Source organism: Myodes glareolus, chromosome 27, assembly GCF_982192425.1.
Source record: "Myodes glareolus chromosome 27, mMyoGla1.1, whole genome shotgun sequence".
NCBI lineage: Eukaryota > Metazoa > Chordata > Mammalia > Rodentia > Cricetidae > Myodes > Myodes glareolus.
The window spans coordinates 37,764,857-37,784,899 of record NC_142052.1 but is presented as its reverse complement, the minus strand read 5'-3'; positions in this window follow the sequence as shown (position 1 = coordinate 37,784,899).

Sequence of the window (20,043 nt, the reverse complement as noted above, 5' to 3'; positions counted from 1 at the left end):
ATACTGATTGCCATAGTGGCAGGACATATTTGCAGTCACCTAAAGCAGTGTTAATCTTGCTCCACATCATTGGTATTATGATCTGACACTGGTTTTATTGATCTGAGCTATTTTTACAGGTGTAAGATGAAATTTCAAAGTAATTATGATTTGTATCTTCTTTACAGATAAGGATTTTGAACATTTCTTTAAGGGTTTCTCAGACATTTGAGTTTACTCTGTAGAGAATTCTCTGTTTAGATCTGCACCACATTTTTATTTATTTCCTTATTTTTTTAGTCACGTTTTCTCTGTGTAGCTTGGCTTATCCTAGATTAAAATCATAGAGATCTGCCTGCATGTGCTTCCGCCTTCTGGGTGCTGAATTTAAATGTGTGCAGCACCACCGCCAGGCTATTTATTTTCTTGATATTTACTTTTTGATTTCTTTATGTATTTTGGATATTATCCCTATATTTGTTGAATAGTTAATAAAAAAAACCTTTCCCCATTCTTTAGTATATCACGCTATTAAAACAAATGTCCTCTGTCATACAGAAGTGTTTCCGTTTCATGAGCTGCCATTTTTATTAATCGTTGACCCCAGTGCCTGTGCTATTAGGCTTCTGTTCTGAAAGCCTTCTCTGAGCCAATGAGTTGAAGGCTATTGCATACTTTTTATTATATCATTGTCAGTGTTTCTGGTTTTATGTTGAGGCCTTTGATAAATTTGGAGTTATTTTGTGAGAGGTAACCAGCTTGGGTCTATTTAGATTCTACAACATGCAGCTATTCTAGTCCTTCTAACTTAAATCCCATTTCTATTCATTTATGTGATGTTGCGTGGCCTATGGCTTGTTACCTCTCCTCCTGCACATCTTGCTTCCTCTGTTTCATGATGTCTCCTTCTGACTCTGCCCTCCTTCTTCCTAGTACTCTCTCTGCCCTGCAAATCCTGAGTAGCTACTGGCAATTCAGCTTTTTATTAAACCAATATAAGTGACATATCTTTAGAGTATACAAAAAGAATATTTCGTAACACTTCACCTTTCTGCTCTAGAGTCATTGTTGGATTGAGTACTCTGTTTATTAACAAAAGAGAAGTGCAAACACAGACCCTTTTGTCTACAACACTGTCCTGCCTGCAAGTTATGCTAGTGCATTGATGACACAACGCTTGTGAGAATAACGAACCAATATCTGATTTGACTCAGGCTCCATTCTGTGAGATGGAACCTATACTGAATACTGCTTAGATGACCAAGTTCCTGAGATTAGGTAGACCATGGAAAAAGTGTAAAGCCGAATATTACTGTTCTTAAGTAAAACAAATGAACAAAATCAAAAATCACAAGCAAACTATGTAAAACAAATGATTTTAATTGCATTCCGCTAAACTCATAGATGAATGTCATGCTTGGTCATCATCAGAGATATTACCTTCTGTGGTGGATGGGAACAAAACATTGTAATTTAGAGACTGGCCTGAGAGATAAAGATGTTATGCAACAGATTTCAGGTGGGTGGGTTTTGTATTGGGAAACAATGAATGGGAAAGGAGGGGAAGGGAGAAGGAAGATTAGCCTCTGGGAACAGGAGCAGTAGAAGAGAAGAGAAGGGCAGAGAGGTGGGAGGAGTTACAGAGTGACAGGCAGAGAAACAGAGAGGGGAGGATCAAAAAGATAAACAGAGAAAGAGATGGGAGGTGGGCAGGGCCCTTTTAAAGGGGAACATAGTGAATGTGCACAGGAGGCGCTCTTGTTAACTAGAGCTGAGGGTGTATCTTGTCAGAACTCCAAGGTCAGGCCAGTGCAGATGCCTGGATACTAACAAATTGGGAGCAGTAGTGGGAGAAGAAATCATAATCAGGATATATTATGAAAGAATAAAATCAATTTTCAAAAATTTGCAGTATGTAGACCAATCAAGCAAGGAACATTAAAAAATAAAACAAACAAACAAACAAAAATAGGAAACAAAGAAATAGGATATGTGGGACACCATGAAAACTAAAAAATTATAGAAATTATAGAAAAAATTATAGAAATAGATGAGAGATGAGAGAGAACTATCCAATCAATGGCACAGAACAAACATTCAACAAGATTATTTGAAACTTTCCCAAATTTAGATAGGACATGCCTATACAAATTCAAAAGGCATCCAGAACATAAAATATACAAAAGCAGAAAAGAAATCCTCCAGGGCAAATCATAGTAAAAATACTAAGCACACCTTGCAAAGAAAGAATATTGAATGTTGCAAGAGAAAGCAACTCTGAAGTCATGTCTCTAGAAAAAAACACCAGAAACACCCTAATGCTTATAGCTAACAACCAAATCTGAAGAAACCTCAAGAGGCATTATTTGCATGAAGAATATATAAATGACCATAGGAAAGAAACGGTGGCAAGTAAAACAAAATTGTAATGAGTAAAACACATATACCAAAAGAATTTAACAACACTACCAAAATCAAAAAGATGATGACCGCAAATAAAACACATTTTCTGAAACAATCCAATTAAACTCATAGATGTCCATCACTTTTTCCATTTCAATGTTGTTCTCATATAACTAGCTATGGGAATGAGACAAGAGAAGATAAGCAACACAATGCAATAGGGAAAGAATAAGTTAAACTATCATTATAAGTAAATGATATAATATTAGATGTTAGACAATTCTACCATAAAATACCTAGAAATGATGAATTCAGTGACACGATAGGATACAGAGCAAACTTCCACAAATCAAATTCTTTTCTATACATCCACAACAGGCATACAAAGAAGGAGCTCATGGCCACTCCCATTCACAATGGTCTCAAAAACAACAGCAGCATGTCTCTAGGACTAAACTTAAGTAAAACTAAAAAGAGATTTCTTAATGGAAACTTTGGAATCTAGGAGATCTAGCATAAGGCATGGCAACTTCTAAAAGATGATGATGGCCAGCTGAGAATAATATATCCATCAAAACTCTCTGGCATGATTTAAGGAGAAATAAAAATCTCCACACTTGCTTTTCAACAGAGTTCACGGAGCCCTCAAAGAAGGGATTTCATGGAGACTTCCATTTATTGGTAAGAGATCCAAGATCTCTCATTATCTGTATATTTTATTGTTGTGGGCCTCTACAATTGTTCCCACCTGCTCTAGGAGGAAGATTCTTTTAGGATGGCTGAGTAAGACACTGATCTATGAGTATATCAGAATGCCAATAATAGTCATTTTGTTGCTATATTTTGGTTTTCTCCTTGGTTTCTGGGCAATCTACTCTCAAAATCTTGGTTACTTAAGCACTGATAAGTATGGATTCCATGTCACACAGTGGATCTTAAATCAAATATGTTATTGAGTACTTACATACTCAATATGTATTCATTTCATATACTATTCATTTCATATAGAGCTTTCAGATACTATTTATCAAAATATCTTGTAAATAAGTCACCATTTTTAATCAAAGGATCTGAACATGAATGGTGTTCACCTTTATTCATTTGTAGTATGTAGAATACCTTCTAGTACTATGTTCTATACATAATAGCTAGAAATTAGAAACAACCTAGATGTTCATCAGTGGATAATAGATAAACAAAATGTGGTATTTTTTTAAAAAAAAATGGCATATTATACAATTACTAAAAATGAAATCATAAAATAAGCATGCAAATTAGTCGAACTAGAAAAAAAAATCATCCTGAGTGAGGTAACACAGATCTAGAAAGACAAATATTGTATGTTTTTTATTGTAAGTGATTGTTAGCTATCAAACACTTAATAAGCAATCTACAATCTGTATAGTCATAAAGTTTCAGCATAGAGTAAAAAAACTATTACAGAGGAATGGAACTTTTTAGTAACCGGAATGAGAATAGAGAGTTACAAAGGCACAAGTTGGAGGGACTGGAATGGGAGGATCAATTAAGGATAAGAGAGATAAGAGCTAAGTAAGTGAATATAAGGAGCAAAAGCTAAAACAAAGATCTATTTGAGGGGTCATATGGAAACTTAATACTGTAGAAGCTTCCCAAGACATTTACATATATGACGGTGATATAAATGAAATCACTGAATTAATGGGGTTAATGGAGCCCAAACTTGGACATCTTTTGTCACCAAATTAAGCTTCCATTGCCACTAATAAGTTGCATCTAGTTGAGTTGTCAGCCAGCAGGGTCCCAGGGGAGCCCCCAAGCAACAAACACTATTGGTTATTCTCAACAAACTGACAACAAAGACCCATTGCTGAACCCACCTATGCAGCTCATTGAACATGTAGATGTCATACTGGTGCCTATCTAGAGCCTCGATGATTTTGAAGGACTTCTGATTCTTATAATCTTTCTCATCTCTTCCATGATGCTCCCTGAATCATATTTTTAGGGTTTATGTTATAGAAGTATCTTCTAGGGCTGGGTTCTCTACATTTTTCATATTTCTATAATGGTTTCCATCTTCTGTGAAAAGAGGGTTCTTTGATGAGGAATGAGAACTATAACTATTTGTGGGTATTAGGATATATGTTTAAAGAGTACAGTTAGAAATTATGTTGGTTTAGATAAAGTGCTATGTTCTCTTCTAAGGTTTATGATCCAACCAGCCACAAACAATTGGATAGGTTTACAGCACCTATTATGGATCCTCTCCCATTGAGTGAGCCTTAATTAGACAGTGTCTTAGTGTTTCTACATCAGTGATAAGTACCATGACCAAGAGAAGCATGGGGAGGAAAGGGTTTATTTTACTTGCAGTTCAATACAATAGTTCAACATCAAAATCACTGAGGGAACCTGGAGGCAGGAACTGATGCACAGGCCATGGAGGAGTTCTGCATATTGGCTTATTCTCCATGGCTTGCTCAACATGCTTTTTTATAGAACCAACAAGGCCACATCTACACCAGCAAAGTCATACCACCTAATTGTGTCAATTTATATGGGTCATACATTCAGACACATGAGTCTATAAGGACCATTCCTATTTAAGTCGCCAAAACAACCATTCCTATGTTACAGAAAAATCTTGAGGTAGTTCAAGTGACTGGATGTTCAAAACCAAGAGGTGTTTATTGAAACATTGATTTTAAAGCAGAATTATCCAGAGTATATTACTGATTTGGTCTTAAAAGATTGAAACTTATATGTGTTTTTTTGAGATCATTGTCAATTTTGTCTTTACACTCTTGTCCTATATCTACTAAATCTAGAAACTTGAGGATTTTGAAGGCTTATGTAAATGACATTGGATATGGCATTTGCTAAAGAATAAGGATTTAATAATAATTAATTAATATAAATATCCATAGTATACTTTAGATTTTTTAGAAATCTATTTATAAATCATAAAGAGGGCACAAATTTTTAAGATCATAGTTAAAAGTATTTGTACAGCATACATCATAGAATTTCTATAACTTTCATAATTTAGTTTTTATTTCTTAGTAGCTATTCCACTAAATAAAAGGAATCCACCTACTCCCTGCAAACGCTGACTACTAATAGTAGTTAGGAAGTGGTAGGCAGTCATGAGTGTCATGCCGTACATTATAGAATATTGATATTTGTCAGGTAGCCATAACTGATGAGTTCAAGTGTCCAGTGATCTTCCCATATCCGGAAGACTGCATTTCACTGTGCCCTTTCCACATTCAGGGTTGAGAAGGGTAGAACCTAAGCTTTGCCTGTGCTAATCACGTCCTCTACCAATTGACCTACAAGTCAAGTTTCTCAGCTATCTCATATTAAGGACAGTGAATTTACTGCAGCATGCATGCCTCATTTTCATAATCTAATTTGAGCTTAGTTACTTCTTAATTGCGAGCAAACAAAAGTGTTAGACTTAAGAGGAATAGGCTAGCTGGATGTGGTTATGCACACCTGTCATTTCCACACTGAGGAGGCAGTCAGAGAGTTGAGAATTTAAAGGAAATCCTCTGTTACATAGTAATTACAAAAGTTAAAGGCCAATATGGGTACCTGAGATCAAGTATTCTCTGACACCAAAAAAAGAATAATCTGGTAAACATAAACATTTTTCTGTAACATACAGTGTGTAATTTATATTATCATCCAATAAGTAAATGCCTAATCTAACAATTAGAACTTAGTATGTTCTGATAAACAATTTTAGATTGATGAGGAGTTTCTGTTATTTTGCACTTAATGTCAACAAAAATGTATCTAGGTAAACCATATAAATATCATGCAATAAGATAAATTAATTAACAAAATATTAAGTTAAGATTTATCTTAGTATTTTAATAATGCTATATCCGATCAAACCATCCTATTGAAAACACATGGCATTAAATCTCTATTTTCTTCTTTCTCTTTAGAAATCCAAGTTCTTTCCATTTTTCTGAAGCTGTAACCATTCATCCCATTAGACAGTAAACAGAAGACGAAACCAAGGTCAGAGCATAGCAGGAAACTAATATATAGAATTTTATCAACTGAAGTTGATGGCATGGGGCAGATTACAATTGTGAGAAAGTGAAGAATATCCCATTTCTGACATTCAGCAGGTGAATTAGAGGTAACTGTGTCCCATGTTTCTTTGTAAGATGCTCTACACTAGCTTCACCTGCTGAGAGGTTGGATTTCATGACAGTGGTTGAATAAACCCTGAAGGCTTTCAGGCTGGAGTTTTCAGGATTGCTGTATTTCCCATTCTTCTCTTTTGTTGAAACTATAATACAGGCGGGTCTCCACTGTGTGGGAGACACACACTGGGATGAGAATGACTGTTTAGAATTCTTTATTTTTTTTAACAATGACTACATGAAGTATTTATTCTTCAGATTTATATCATTCAGAGTGTGTCATAAAATATATATAAATGGCCTTAAAATCCTGCAAGGTATTGAAAACACTTGTCTATTGACTTATTAGGTCAGTGTACAGATCTTGTTCTCGGAGAAAGAAAAGAGTGAGTTAGGTACACTTAGGTATGATTATTGTAGAAAACACCAATCTTTTAAGAATGTACAAATGGAGTTTAGTCATACAGAAACAAGGGATGCCTGTAATGAACATATAATCATAAATGTATTTGTTCTTATTTTTGTAGCAAAACATTATTATGTGGTACAAATTAGCATAGGAATCATGATCCACCTGTGTCAGTCTCCAAAGTTCTGAGATTATATACATAAATAAAACACTGTATCAAGCACAAATACATTCTAAGTACGAAAATGCCAATTCTATTATTATATTGTGAATTATATATTCTATATGCTATATACTATATAATGAATACATGCTTAAGGAAGCTGCCTGTTTGTTCCCTACTGCTTAGCCCCAAAATAATCACACAGAAACTGTATTAATTAAATCAATGCTAGGTCCATTAGCTCTAGCATCTTATTGGCTAACTCTTACATATTAGTTTAATCCATTTCTATTAATCTGTGTATTGCCACGTGACAGTGGCTTACCAGAAAAGTTCTGGCATCTGTCTTCAGCAGGACTATATGGCTTCTCCCTGATTCCACCTTCCTTCTCCCAGCATTCAGTTTAGTTTTCCCCACCTAGCTCTCTCTGTCCTGCTCTGCTTTAGGTTCAAGAAAGTTTGTTATTAACGAATGGTATTCACAGCATACAGAGGGAATTTCCACATCAAATATATGAATTTAAGAGAGGATTAGGAGGTTGAATAATGCTGATGTTGTTATGAGTACCACAGTAAGATTAAAATAGATTGTTTATATAGTAAAATACATTGTTATCTATTCACATTCTGCTGATAATCATTGGTATATCTTTTTTATTGCTTTATAAATAATACCATTCAAAATTTCCACCTCATCCCCTCCTACCATTTCCCCCCAAGTCTCCCCACTTCCCCTCCCTCTCCATTCCTAAGAGAAGGCAAGGTACCCTGTCCTATGGGAAGTCCTAGGCCCTCCCTGCTCCATCCAGGCCTAGAAGGTGTGTATCCAAACAGAGTAGAATCCCAGAAAGGCAGTACATGCAGTAGAATCAAATCCCAGTGCCATTATCATTGGCTTCTCAGTCAACTCCCCTTGTCAGCCACATTCAGAGAGTCTGATTTGATCACATGCTCATTCAGTCCCAGTCCAGCTGGCCTTCGTGAGCTCCCATTAGATCAGTCACACCTTTTCATTGGGGGGATGCACCACTCGCAGTCCTGACTTCCTTGCTCATCTTCTTGATTGACTACTAAACTGTGATTGGTGCAGGTTCACTTGAATGCTTGAAGAATGACAGAATAGTTAGTAGACGTTTTTAGTGAACCTTCTCGCTGTGAATTGGCAGTAAACGCACAGGACTAGGAAACTTTGCTGTGTTCAAGGCTGCCGGAGTCATTCCACAGCTGTAGCTACAAACAATCCTCTGCACTGATCAACTCAGGTAGAACTGCTGTTTGGACGAACTCCGGTTTTACTTCCCAATAGCTAATTTTAAAGAACAAAGTGAATTATTCATAACCACAGTCCCAAGCAGCCTGCATAGCATGTGTTATTTCCAGAGGCAGCAGTGTTGCTTATCTGTCTGTTATACCTAGAGGTGTGTACCGGTATTTTTCATCTTCTCTCTAGGTTCTATACAGTAGGGGAGAATTTTCATTTCAAAGTCATATAGCTTGTAAGCTTTCTATTATTTTCTCAGGGAATGACCTAACTCACAGGCAGTTATAATGTAAGTTTAAGACTGCACTCAACAGTGGGTGGTATGTGAACAGGGGTAATATTTATGTGTGCAGATTCAATTCATTAGAGGAAGTTTGGAAATTTTGGAAAGATCCATAAGATTTTATATCCATATCGAAGGAAAAATACATGTAATTGCTTATTTTAAAATCCTGCTTTTTAATGAATTTACTTTTATTAGATTGCAAATGAAAATTATAGCTATACATTTGAGAAAAGTAATTATTAATCAATATGCAATAATACAGACATAAATATATTTCTAGTGTACCATATTACTGGTGTGTACCAAGTATAAATACACAGTGTTTTCACAAAAATAGGTCATTACAATAATGGACTATGAATGTACCACCTACTAGATCAGGGATAAACTTGCCAGCACTTATTGGTTTATAAACAAGAAACTGATTGTTTTTAATTTCCAATCCACCATGAGTTGGGGCTTTGGAAAACATACTAAATATTAGAAAGAAGTAGGATACATAAAATTAAAATCAAATATAGTCATTTCATACTACAGATTTATACATCTATATATAAATGAATGAAATTAGAGAATAAAATTATTAGGAAATAATAGAATATGCTTTCTATATTTTAGTGTGTGTGTAAAAAGTTAAGGAGAAAATTTAATATCATATTATTGAATTATCTGTAATTATACCTATAAAACAAGTTAAGAGGGAACAGTACAATTGGTAGTTTGGACTTGCCACAAATAGGAAATTAAAACAGCTCAGTTAGGAATGGTTTTGATTTTGAGAGCTTTACCAAAAAAAAGCTCTTTTTTTACCGGAAAAAGGGGAGCCACAAAATATTACACAAATCGGCCCCCGTTCACAGCTTACTGGCTTGCTCTCCATGGTCTGCTCAGTCTTCATTTTTAACAGAACCCTGAACCACCCGTCCAGGGATGGCATCACCCACTGTGATTTGGGTCCTCTCCCATCAATCACTAAATAAAGAAGTTACTTACAGGTGTCCCTGCAGCCTTAATTTAAGGATGCATTTTCTCAACTGAGGTTCCTTTGTCTCCATCATGTCCAGCTTGTGTCAAACTAACATTAAACTATCTAGCACAATTATGAACATGATCTGTTTTCTTCATTGTCTAGTTTTCCATAGAAATACAGTGGTCGCATGAGTTAAAGCTTGTGAATGAGAGTGTGCATTCCATATTCTGATGTCTCATATCATACTTTACCTGAGGTGTTTCAAACCATATTTCTTTTCTTTTACTACCAGGTTGAGATTTATTTATCTTTTTTATGCCCCATTTCTGTCTTCCCTCTTTGTTTTTTTTTCCTTATTTGCTTCTTCCTTTTCTGTTTTTATGAACGCCATACCTTTAGGATCATTGTATGAAAACTTGAAGATTTTATTGCTGTTGTGGAGCCTTTATATTTCTTATAAATTTTAGCATGGATAAAACTCTTTTTTAAGAAAAATTATTTTAATTATGACTCTTAAAATAATTACAACATTTTCCCCTTTGTTCTCCTTTCTTCAAACCCGCACAGTTGTGCCATCCAACTTACTCTCAAATTCTTGATCTCTATTATGCTAATTGTTTTTACAGATGTGTGTTTGTGTGTGTGTGTGTGTGTATTTCTCAATTTGTTTACTACTTGTATGCTTTCAGTACTGATTAGTATTGAATTGAATAATCAGTGCATTACACTTCCCTGAGGAAGACTAGTGCTTGAACTACCAGCATTTCTTAGTTTCTTAAGAGTTCTATGCACAGAGATGAAGCTTTGTGAGTTCACTCTCAGCCATGTTACCATGTCTATTTATGTCTTCCTTGTTTAGACCATGTTTAGGCAGTCATGTTGGGGAGACTTCATGGGTAGCTTCTGACAATTCCTCGGAGACATGATTTCATAGCAAACTCTGTTATTCAGGCTCTTACAATCTTTCTACCCTCTTTTCTGTAATGATTTCTAAGCCTTAGGAATTGGATTATAGATATATCAATTGGGATTGGTTCCATATCCCTGTATTTTGATTAGTTGACATTTTCTGTTATATTGCAAAAAGATGTTCTCTTTTATTGGGGATGATGATTACACATATCTGTGGGCATGAGAACAAATATTAAGAATGCAATTTTGAATTGGGAGTGTTTATTAAAGTGGTCACTGTAGGTTCTTTTTTAATATCCATAACTTCTTCATAAGCTCAAGTAGCTGGCTAGATTTCCATTACCTTGCATAATTTCACTCTTGTTTTGTGATCATTAAAACCAAATAGAGAACGGTTGACTAACACAAAGGTATATCTTCCAATACTGCACCTTTAGGCTTATCTTGCCATGCTGGTCATTTTGTCAATAGGTCTCAGAGCTGAAGTGGGCTTTTGGTTGTTTCTCACCTTTGCAAGTCTATAATGACACCTTCTTGTACCATGAATGCTAGTCCTTTTGGGAGAGGTTTTCAAATAGGTTCCAACTAAGGCATGTCTTGATTCTGTGTCTTCAAAAATTTGGACTTAACTTTTTTTTAGGAGCTGGGTCAGTTTTTGGTAATGTCAATAACTAATACTGTTTTGGGGACCCTTGGACAACTCTAACCAACAACCCAAAAGAGAGTTTCTCATGCCTGGTGTTGGGAGTTCTTGATTCTTTGTAGGAGCATAAGCAACCAAAGTACAAAAATTTCAATTAAATTTTATGTATATATATATAATTTTATTTAAATTTTATGTATACATATACATATATATGTATATGTGTGTACATGTGTAAATACTACAGGTATAATATATGAATTTTCAGATATCCTGCTATTATTGGAGGTTTTTCAGGGGGTCTTCCTTGGTCAAACATGATTTTTCTTAACCCAAAATGAATCCACGTCCTCTCATTTCCTGTGGAAACAAAGGCAAAGCTTGTTCTCCAAAGTAACATATCTTTTGACTTAAATTTTTGAAGTCACAGCATTTTCAAATATATGTGTTATGTTAATCCAGTAATATTTGTAATCAAATGTCTTGTAGCAGCTATTATTCCTTCCTCAGCCATCAAACAATTCAAAGGCAACACAATAAGGTACAGTATCCAGATTCTCTGTACAGTTTCCATCTTTATGTGACTTTATTTTGAGCTCTATTTTTAAATTTTTATTTATTTATTTATTTTAATTTTGAGACATGGTTTCTCTGTGTATCTTTGGTTGTCTTGAAACTCATTCTGTAGACCAGGCTGCCCTTGAAATCACAGAGATCTGCCTGCCTCTACCTTTAAGTGCTGGGATTAAAGGTGTATGTTACCACATCCAACTACTCTTTCTTTCTCTCTTTCTTCCTTCCTGTCTTTCTTTCTTTCTTTCTTTCTTTCTTTCTTTCTTTCTTTCTTTCTTTCTTTCTTTTTCTCTTTCTTTCTTTCTTCCTTTTTCCTTCCTTCCTTATTTTCCTTTCTTCTTCCTTCCTGTCTTTCTTCCTTTCTTTCTAGAGCTTTAGTTTGTTCGTTTCTCTCCCTAGCCTACACATATTTTTAAACACACTGTAAACCATTTAGAGACTTTTTTTGTCTTAATGTATCATTAGTATATATTTCTCTTTTTCTGACCAGAGGAGTATTTAATTTGCTAAGCTAGATAACAAGGATTAAAGATATGGCTTTGTTGACTGGATCTACCCCATTCCCTAGCTTTCTGAGACTCTTGCTTCCTGGTGGACGTACTAGCAGTAGCCAAATTTATTGCCACAACTCTATGGAGTCTCAGGGTCTCTGCCACCACCAAGAAGCATTCTGTCAGCTATTCATAAACATCATTTAAGTGTTTTATAGAGGGACTTTTAAAAAGTGTTGCAAAGTTTTTACAGCTAAAGCTGAGTCAGGAAGCCTCTTTTAATTGAGATTTGCTTGCCTCTAGCAAACAGAACCAACCTGGGAAAATGCTGCCACCAAGAAGCCATGCTTAACTTTTCTTTTTGTGTCTAGAATCCCTTCCCAAACTCTCTCAGGTGTTATGTGGATTTAGCTGTCCACATTGGTGCCAATAGTTGACAGGGTTTCTGTCCCACCTGATCCTACAGCTGTTCAGTCCCAAGGAAACACACAGAGGCCTACATCAATTATAAACTGGTTGGCCTTTTAGCTCAGGATTCTTATTAACTCTTACATCTTAAATTAGCCCATAATTATTGTCTGTGTTAGCCATGTGATTTTATACCTTTAATCGATGATGCATTCTCATCTTGCTTCCTCTGCATCTGGCTTCCTCTGTGATGATTACAGTCCCACAGCAACTTTCCCTTCATGGGGAACAGAATCCTTGGAATTTTTTTTAACAAAACTTTCTTTCCAGGTGATGTTTTTCTCAGGTATTTGTTCCAATATTAAATAAAAGAAATAAAAAGTCTAGCTAAATTACCTCCATTGCTTCACAATAAACTGCTGTGTCTTACCAAGAGATACTCTAAATCAAGATTTTATCTTACTTGAAAAGTGTGCTAAGCATGCATGCTTTGATTTTACTTATAGATTTAGACAAGCATGATGTAAAGAACATGGTCACCTTTTCATGGACCTCTTCTGCAGGGAGCTCAGCACATGCTCCGGTGGTTGCCACTGCTTCACTGCTCAGCCCTGATCTGCAGGGAAGCAGCAGATTTTGGATTGAACTTTAAAAATACTTATGTTGATTCCCCTTGTCTTTTGTCAAACTGTGACTTCACACAGTAATTCAGCCTACATGACACCTTTCCTCCCTCAAAAATTTCCTCCCTCCACTGTTCACTGTCCACATCTTCCAGCGATTGATCTTTTTCTTTTAATTTTTGCCTTAGCCTTCTGTTTTGTGTATTCTGTGAGAATCTGTGGAAAGTAGGGTGACGAAAGGACATGAAAATTGTAGCATCCTTGTCAACTTTGGTTCCTTGACCAGGCACCCAAGGAAACAGCCCTGAGTGAGGAGGTATATGTTTTTGGCTTATGGTTTCACAGATTTCATTCTACAGCTGGCTGGCTCCATTGCTCTGGAGACTATTAGCACAGAAGCATAAGTCAAAATGAATTGTTAGATGACAACTTGTTACCAAAGCGCAGCCAGGAAGCACAGAGCAAGGAAGACAGCAGGGCAACTGACAATCATCAAGGACAAACTACCGTGACCCCTACTTCCTTCATATTCAACCTCTTAATAATTACTGGAAATTCATCAACTGATTAGCTCACTGATTAAATTATTGCCCAAATCATCTGATCCAATCATGTCATAGCAGTGCTGGTAATGGAAGAAAAGTTTTTAATTATTAAATCCATGAAACATAGTATCTAGTAATATAGAAAGTCACCTAGTGGATTGATATCTAGCAAATTTCCATCTTGAAAAATTAACTCACATATATTTCGGGTCTTTATTCAAGAAGAAGAACATTCTCTTTTTATTTTCTTGAATAATTTCTAATCTTTCTGTTTTACTTATATTAAATAAATAAAATATGTACCCAACAGAAGCAGTAGAGAAACCAAATATATTTTATGTAATAGAAAATGTACTTAATTGTTCAGCATTGTATTGAGATTATAAAGTATGTAAGAGGCAATAACTTTAAAATAAACAACATTGGAAAAGCAAATTGTTTATATTTAATTTCATCCATCTTTGCATGTAATAGGATAATGTTAATGAAGTTTTTATACCAATGCAATAAAGTATACTGATTTTATGATACTCTAGCTATTTAGTGACTGCCAAAGTATTTCCAAAGTTTAATTGTTTTGTGTTAATTTACTTTGCATAGTGGTTAAATGAGAATTCTGTAATCAACTAGACTTGATTTGAAGTCTCAGCATTGTAGTTTTGAGTCTGTAAGAACTTTGATGCTTGCCTGAATCACTTTTATTCTTCTTTACACAATTGTACACAAAGTACCCAACATATAAATTTATAATGAAAAGGAAATAATTTGGTTAAATATGATATTTATTGAATGTTCTTATTTTATTTCTTTTCCCATTAATTGAAAAACTATAGGCCCTTGAGAATAACTATAATAAAAAGTGCTTTCTCTAAAATTATTTAGTTAATGACTTTGAAATATTATCACATAAGTATAAGTTTATTTCTTAAATATATTTTCATTTATGTGTTTACTATTACATTTGTCCTGTGCAATATTCTCATCCCTTGTTTAGGCACATAAAATATTTTAACTTAATATTCATATAACATTACATAAATTCTTAGACCATAGTTGTTTTTGTAGGTAATAATTTTTTAGATATTTTAATATTATTAAAATATTTCCCCATTTCCTCCTGCCTTTTCAAGCCCTGTAACACACCCCCTTACATATTCTTCAAATTCATGTCCTACTTCTGAACAATATAATCTGTTCTGTATACATATTGTATATAATGTCACATTGAAAATACATAACTTACTATTTTACTTTATCTTGATCCATAGCAGTTGAGCATGGACTTAACCACCTTAATGACATTTTTTCCCTTTTGATCACATGTAATCTAATTTCTGATATTTGTGCCTGGTCTGTAGATATGCTTGAATATTGAATCTATTTGTCAACACTTGGCAATGTGTGATACAAAAATTGCTGTCAAAAAAGAAAAATGAAATGCAAATATTGTAGAGGGGAATCATTCATAGAACTAAAAATATTTCCTAATAACGTCATTAAAATATGAATTTAAATAAATTCTGTACAAAAAGCCCTCCATACCAGAGTACATATTAGGCAAAGTATGTGTCATAAAAACATGGTGGATCTATTTTTGCCTTTCTGCAGAACCTCGACACTAAATTCTAAACTAGCTATACCAGTTTATACTCCTACTAGCAGTGATTAATTTTTCCTTTCACATATACATTCAAGGATTTGTCATAATCATAATTTTTTAAAAGCTGTAGTAATTCTTTCTGGGGAAAGATAAATTTTTAAAATACTTTTTAGTCATATTTAGTGGGAGTCTAAAGATGCTAAACATTATATATATTTGTATACACATATATATGTATATATATCAGCCACTCGTATTTCATCTCTTAAGAATTCTCTGTTAGTTTTATGTGTTGATTTTTAGATTTTTGTTCATGATTAGGGTTTTCTCTTAGTCCACTTTCATGTGTATAGCTTGTAAAGTTTTTTTTCCATTCTCTATCCTGCCTCTTCTCTCAAATGATGTGGTCTTTTGCTATATTTAACAGTCATAAAGTCTCATTTATGAATTGCTATTAAAGCCTGCATGATTGGGGTCCTTCTCGGGTAATTCTTTTCCGTGCCAACAACTACAAACATACTTTGTATGATCTCCTTTATCAGATCCAGGGCATCAGGTCTCATATAGTGGTCCTTTATTTATTTGGAGTTGACTTTGTTCAGGTGAAAAATAAGAATCTAGCTTTATTATTCTACATGAAGTAATTAGGTTTGAGCAGCACCATTTGTTGAAGATGCTCTCTGCAGTACATATTTTTTATATTTTTGTCAAAGATACAATGGCTGTAGGTTTTGGGGCTTAGATGTGGGTGTTCATTTCAATTCCATTGATTGAATATTGAATTTCATGTAAGTATAATGTTATTTTATTACTATGTCTCTACAATGCAACGTGAAAACTAGGATGGCAATAATTGCAGTTGTATTTTTATTGTGCAGGATTTTTGTCTATTCACGATCTTTTGTTTTTCCCTTTTAAATTTAACTTTTTCAATTACTGTGAATAAATAAATTAAAATCTTAGCATGAAAAACCAACAAAACAAAAGTGAGACATTTCCCTTTTTAAAAAAGTAGAGTTTGCCATAAAATTTTTTACATCTTCATTTTTTTAAGAATATGTAAAGTATGTTATTTACAGAAACGATATCATGAAATTGATTATTTCTGATATAAGCAAAATAGATCCAGGGCATATAAATAGGTAAGGAATTGATCACTAGATAATACTAAAATGATATATTTGTGTTTAGGGTTTGATAGAACATTTTGCCTGATTTGGACTTACATTTAGTATTTAGTAAGTAAGATCTCACTATGAATTCTCTCTCAGTCATATAGTTGCAGTAGAATGGTATTAAGAAAGGTTGTAAGTTGTGAAGGCCAAATTAACATGCGAGATGGCTTCATTAAATTGTTTAGTGTTTGCCTTCCATATTTTCACTCGGAAGAAGCTCATCTGTTTAGCTGTTTCAGTTAATACTCCAATATAATTAGGGCTTTTCGCTAACAAGTACACTAATGCCTAATGCTCTGAGTTTAATTTGACCAATTATGTCTTTAGCTAAGTAAACTGCTGTCATTTCAGTAAAAGACACATTGTACTGGGAGACTAATGAAGCAGGCCAAGTGTCACAACAAATGACTGTTTTTATTGCATTGCAAATTTGAAAACTTTTCATATCTGCATAGTAAAGATAGAAAAATAGTTTATATACCTTATCCCCAGTTAGGAACTAAATGACAAGTTACTTAAGGTTACAGAAATTTCAGGTTCCTTTTCTTCAAATAATGCTGATATATCAACTGTAGAATTGCTTTACAAAACAGTAAATGATTACGTGTCATTAAGTTACTGAGAAATGGAGAATAGTGATTTGTTATTTATATTTATTAGCTTTTATAAATGCCAATTAAATTTAAAGAAATGATGGTTTTTGTTCAAAAGAATCAGTTAATTGAATTTAAATTAACATGCAGAGTATTTTAAAAATTTGTTCAGTTGGTTTCTTTATAAATAAAAAATCACAATAAGTTCTACATATTAAATACTTTCTCACAATAATACTTATACTCTAGACCCAAAATAATAAATTCTAGTTTTAAAAGGAAGAGAATCAATTGTGAGTCACACAACTCGATGAGTTTCTGGATCATCCCTTCGTATTTCCTTCTCCTATGATATGAAACTTTCCATTTGAAAAGCACATGAATGTTTAATAATTCATAAACAGTAACATAAACAAAGATTAAACAACATGTATAACTTTAAAGAAAATATCTCATTCTTCAACAGTTAGATGAAAAAACACGCCAGTGTCACTCAGGAAAGACGCATACAAATAGAAGCTACAATAACATGTGTTCTCTGATCTGTAGGCACCTTACTGGTGATAATGCCAAACAAAACAAGTCTGTTATATTATAATTCTGTTGGCCTGCCCTGTCTGCTGAATACCCTGTCCCTTCTAAAGACAAACTCCACCCACTGCCAATCTTCCCTTTCCCAAAGAGGCAATCTGATCTCCTGTGTCCTCTTTTCTTTCTCTCCTTGTCCATTCTTTTTCTGAAGAGACAGCCTCTGCATTCTCCTTCTTCCCCCTTTCCTCTCTTTCTCTGTCTCTCTCCCTCTCTTTCTCTCTCCTCTCCATAACTCCTTATCCTTACGTCTTCACAATATCCACTAAATAAATTCAATACACAAGCTCTCTGCACATGGTGTATCTGTCTCCAATCTGCTGCAGTCTCCCACCCGCAGTGGGACCTATCAGGGTCATGTGTGACTAAATCATAACAGTTTCCTTCTTTGCAAGCATTTGTTTTGGAATATTTGCAGCGTAGTTAGTTTTCTCCCATGTATTAACTCTAGCATTATAGGCAATTAAGATTTTTCAACTCTTATAAAATTTTATAATGAGAGAGAACAAGAGCATAGTGGGGAATAGTAAAATTTACTTCATGCAGAATTTCTGTGAAAATTGAGACAGCAATAGTATGGTGAAGTCATGACTACATATATACAACCATAATCTCTCAAATACTCCATGAAGACTAGAGCATTGCACTGTAGAAAATAAGTAAAACCAGGAATGTATATATGTGCATTGCATTTTACAGTGGCACATAATAGAACTCATTAGATTTTAGTACCAACAAAGATGAAGAATAAAAAATACAATAATGTTAGGATTATTAATAAAATATTATGTGTTTTGGTTTTGGAGTATATATTTGTAAATCAGTTTGAGCAATGTGAACTGGATACACAGAGATATAGACAACGAGAGAGAGAGAGAGAGAGAGAGAGAGAGAGAGAGAGAGCACTTTCATTAAAATACTTCTTGTACCACTTCCCTCATAGTTTATAATAGAAATCAGAAAGTTAAAAGATTTAGGTCAGTTTTTTCTTCCTTGTGTAAGCGTCATCTTCAAACAAATTAAATGTTATTATAATGATAACACAAAATAGTAATATATAAAACAAATTACATTTAAATTTAATTTATGGTGCTTCATGAGAAATAATCAAACATGTAAAAAGATTGTGTATTTTATGCATGCATTACATTTACTCATTTTTCACTTACCTAATAAGACCAGGTTTAAGTGTGTGCACAATGTAATTAAATAGAATGCATTAGGAAACAATGGGAAACTAGATTATCTAATTCTTACCTAAATGGATTATGAACATGAAGTGGTCTAAGGACAATCTCTCAATCAAATTAAATGATGCTGAAATATGTTTAATGTAATGATAGGTTAATTCAGTATATACCACTTTGCAAAATAAAGTGCCTTTTCCACCAGGAGTGATTTGCATCTACACAGAAGCCACAGAAAATATGAAGGTATACATACTTCACATGTGAGAGCAAAATCATATGATCCTTTAACAATGTAGTACTTGGGGGAACAAAGGGTTGATCTGTTTTCTAGTTGCTTTAGCAACTAGATGACCATGTAGCAAAAAAATATTTATATGAAGCTTTATCATGAAAAACATGAGTCCTAAATATATACTAATTTCATAGCAGTAATAAGAACACACATAACAGAAGATAATCTCTGGGCTAAGTGCAGGAGTTTCTAATTTTGTCTAAATGTTGCTATGGTCAGGTGAGAAATGGACTTTGTATGGATTTTGTATCAAGTCTTCAAAAAAACAGGAAATTTCCACAAAAAAAATGATTTCAAAGGAAACAATATTGTCTCTCACACAATCACATTTCTTATGAAGAAAAATTTCAATTGCCAGGGAGACTGAGAATAGCAATGGGGAAGGAATTTAACAAGTGTACATAATTTATGAGAATAGAATGAGAAAACTACAGGGGGAGGGAAGCATGGACAGAGTCACTACCATGAAGCAATGTGATGTGTTGCAGAAGAAGCATAAGACAAAACAGTCTACAATCCAGTGGATCGATTCTCACAATCCAAGATGTGAGAAATAACAGAGAACTTTTCTATATGAGGAAAGACCTTCCATGGGGAGAATGGAGCACTTAAGAAGAATTTGCTTCACCATTGTGGTTTTATTTGCAATGTGATCAATTGAGGGAAGAAAAGACTAAATCCTGATGGCACAAGTATTCTGTATTATTAAACATATCTAAACCACAACTGAATAACAACAAAATCTTAATAAAAAAGAAAAAAATTAAGTTCAGCCTCCTAGCCTATATGAGGCA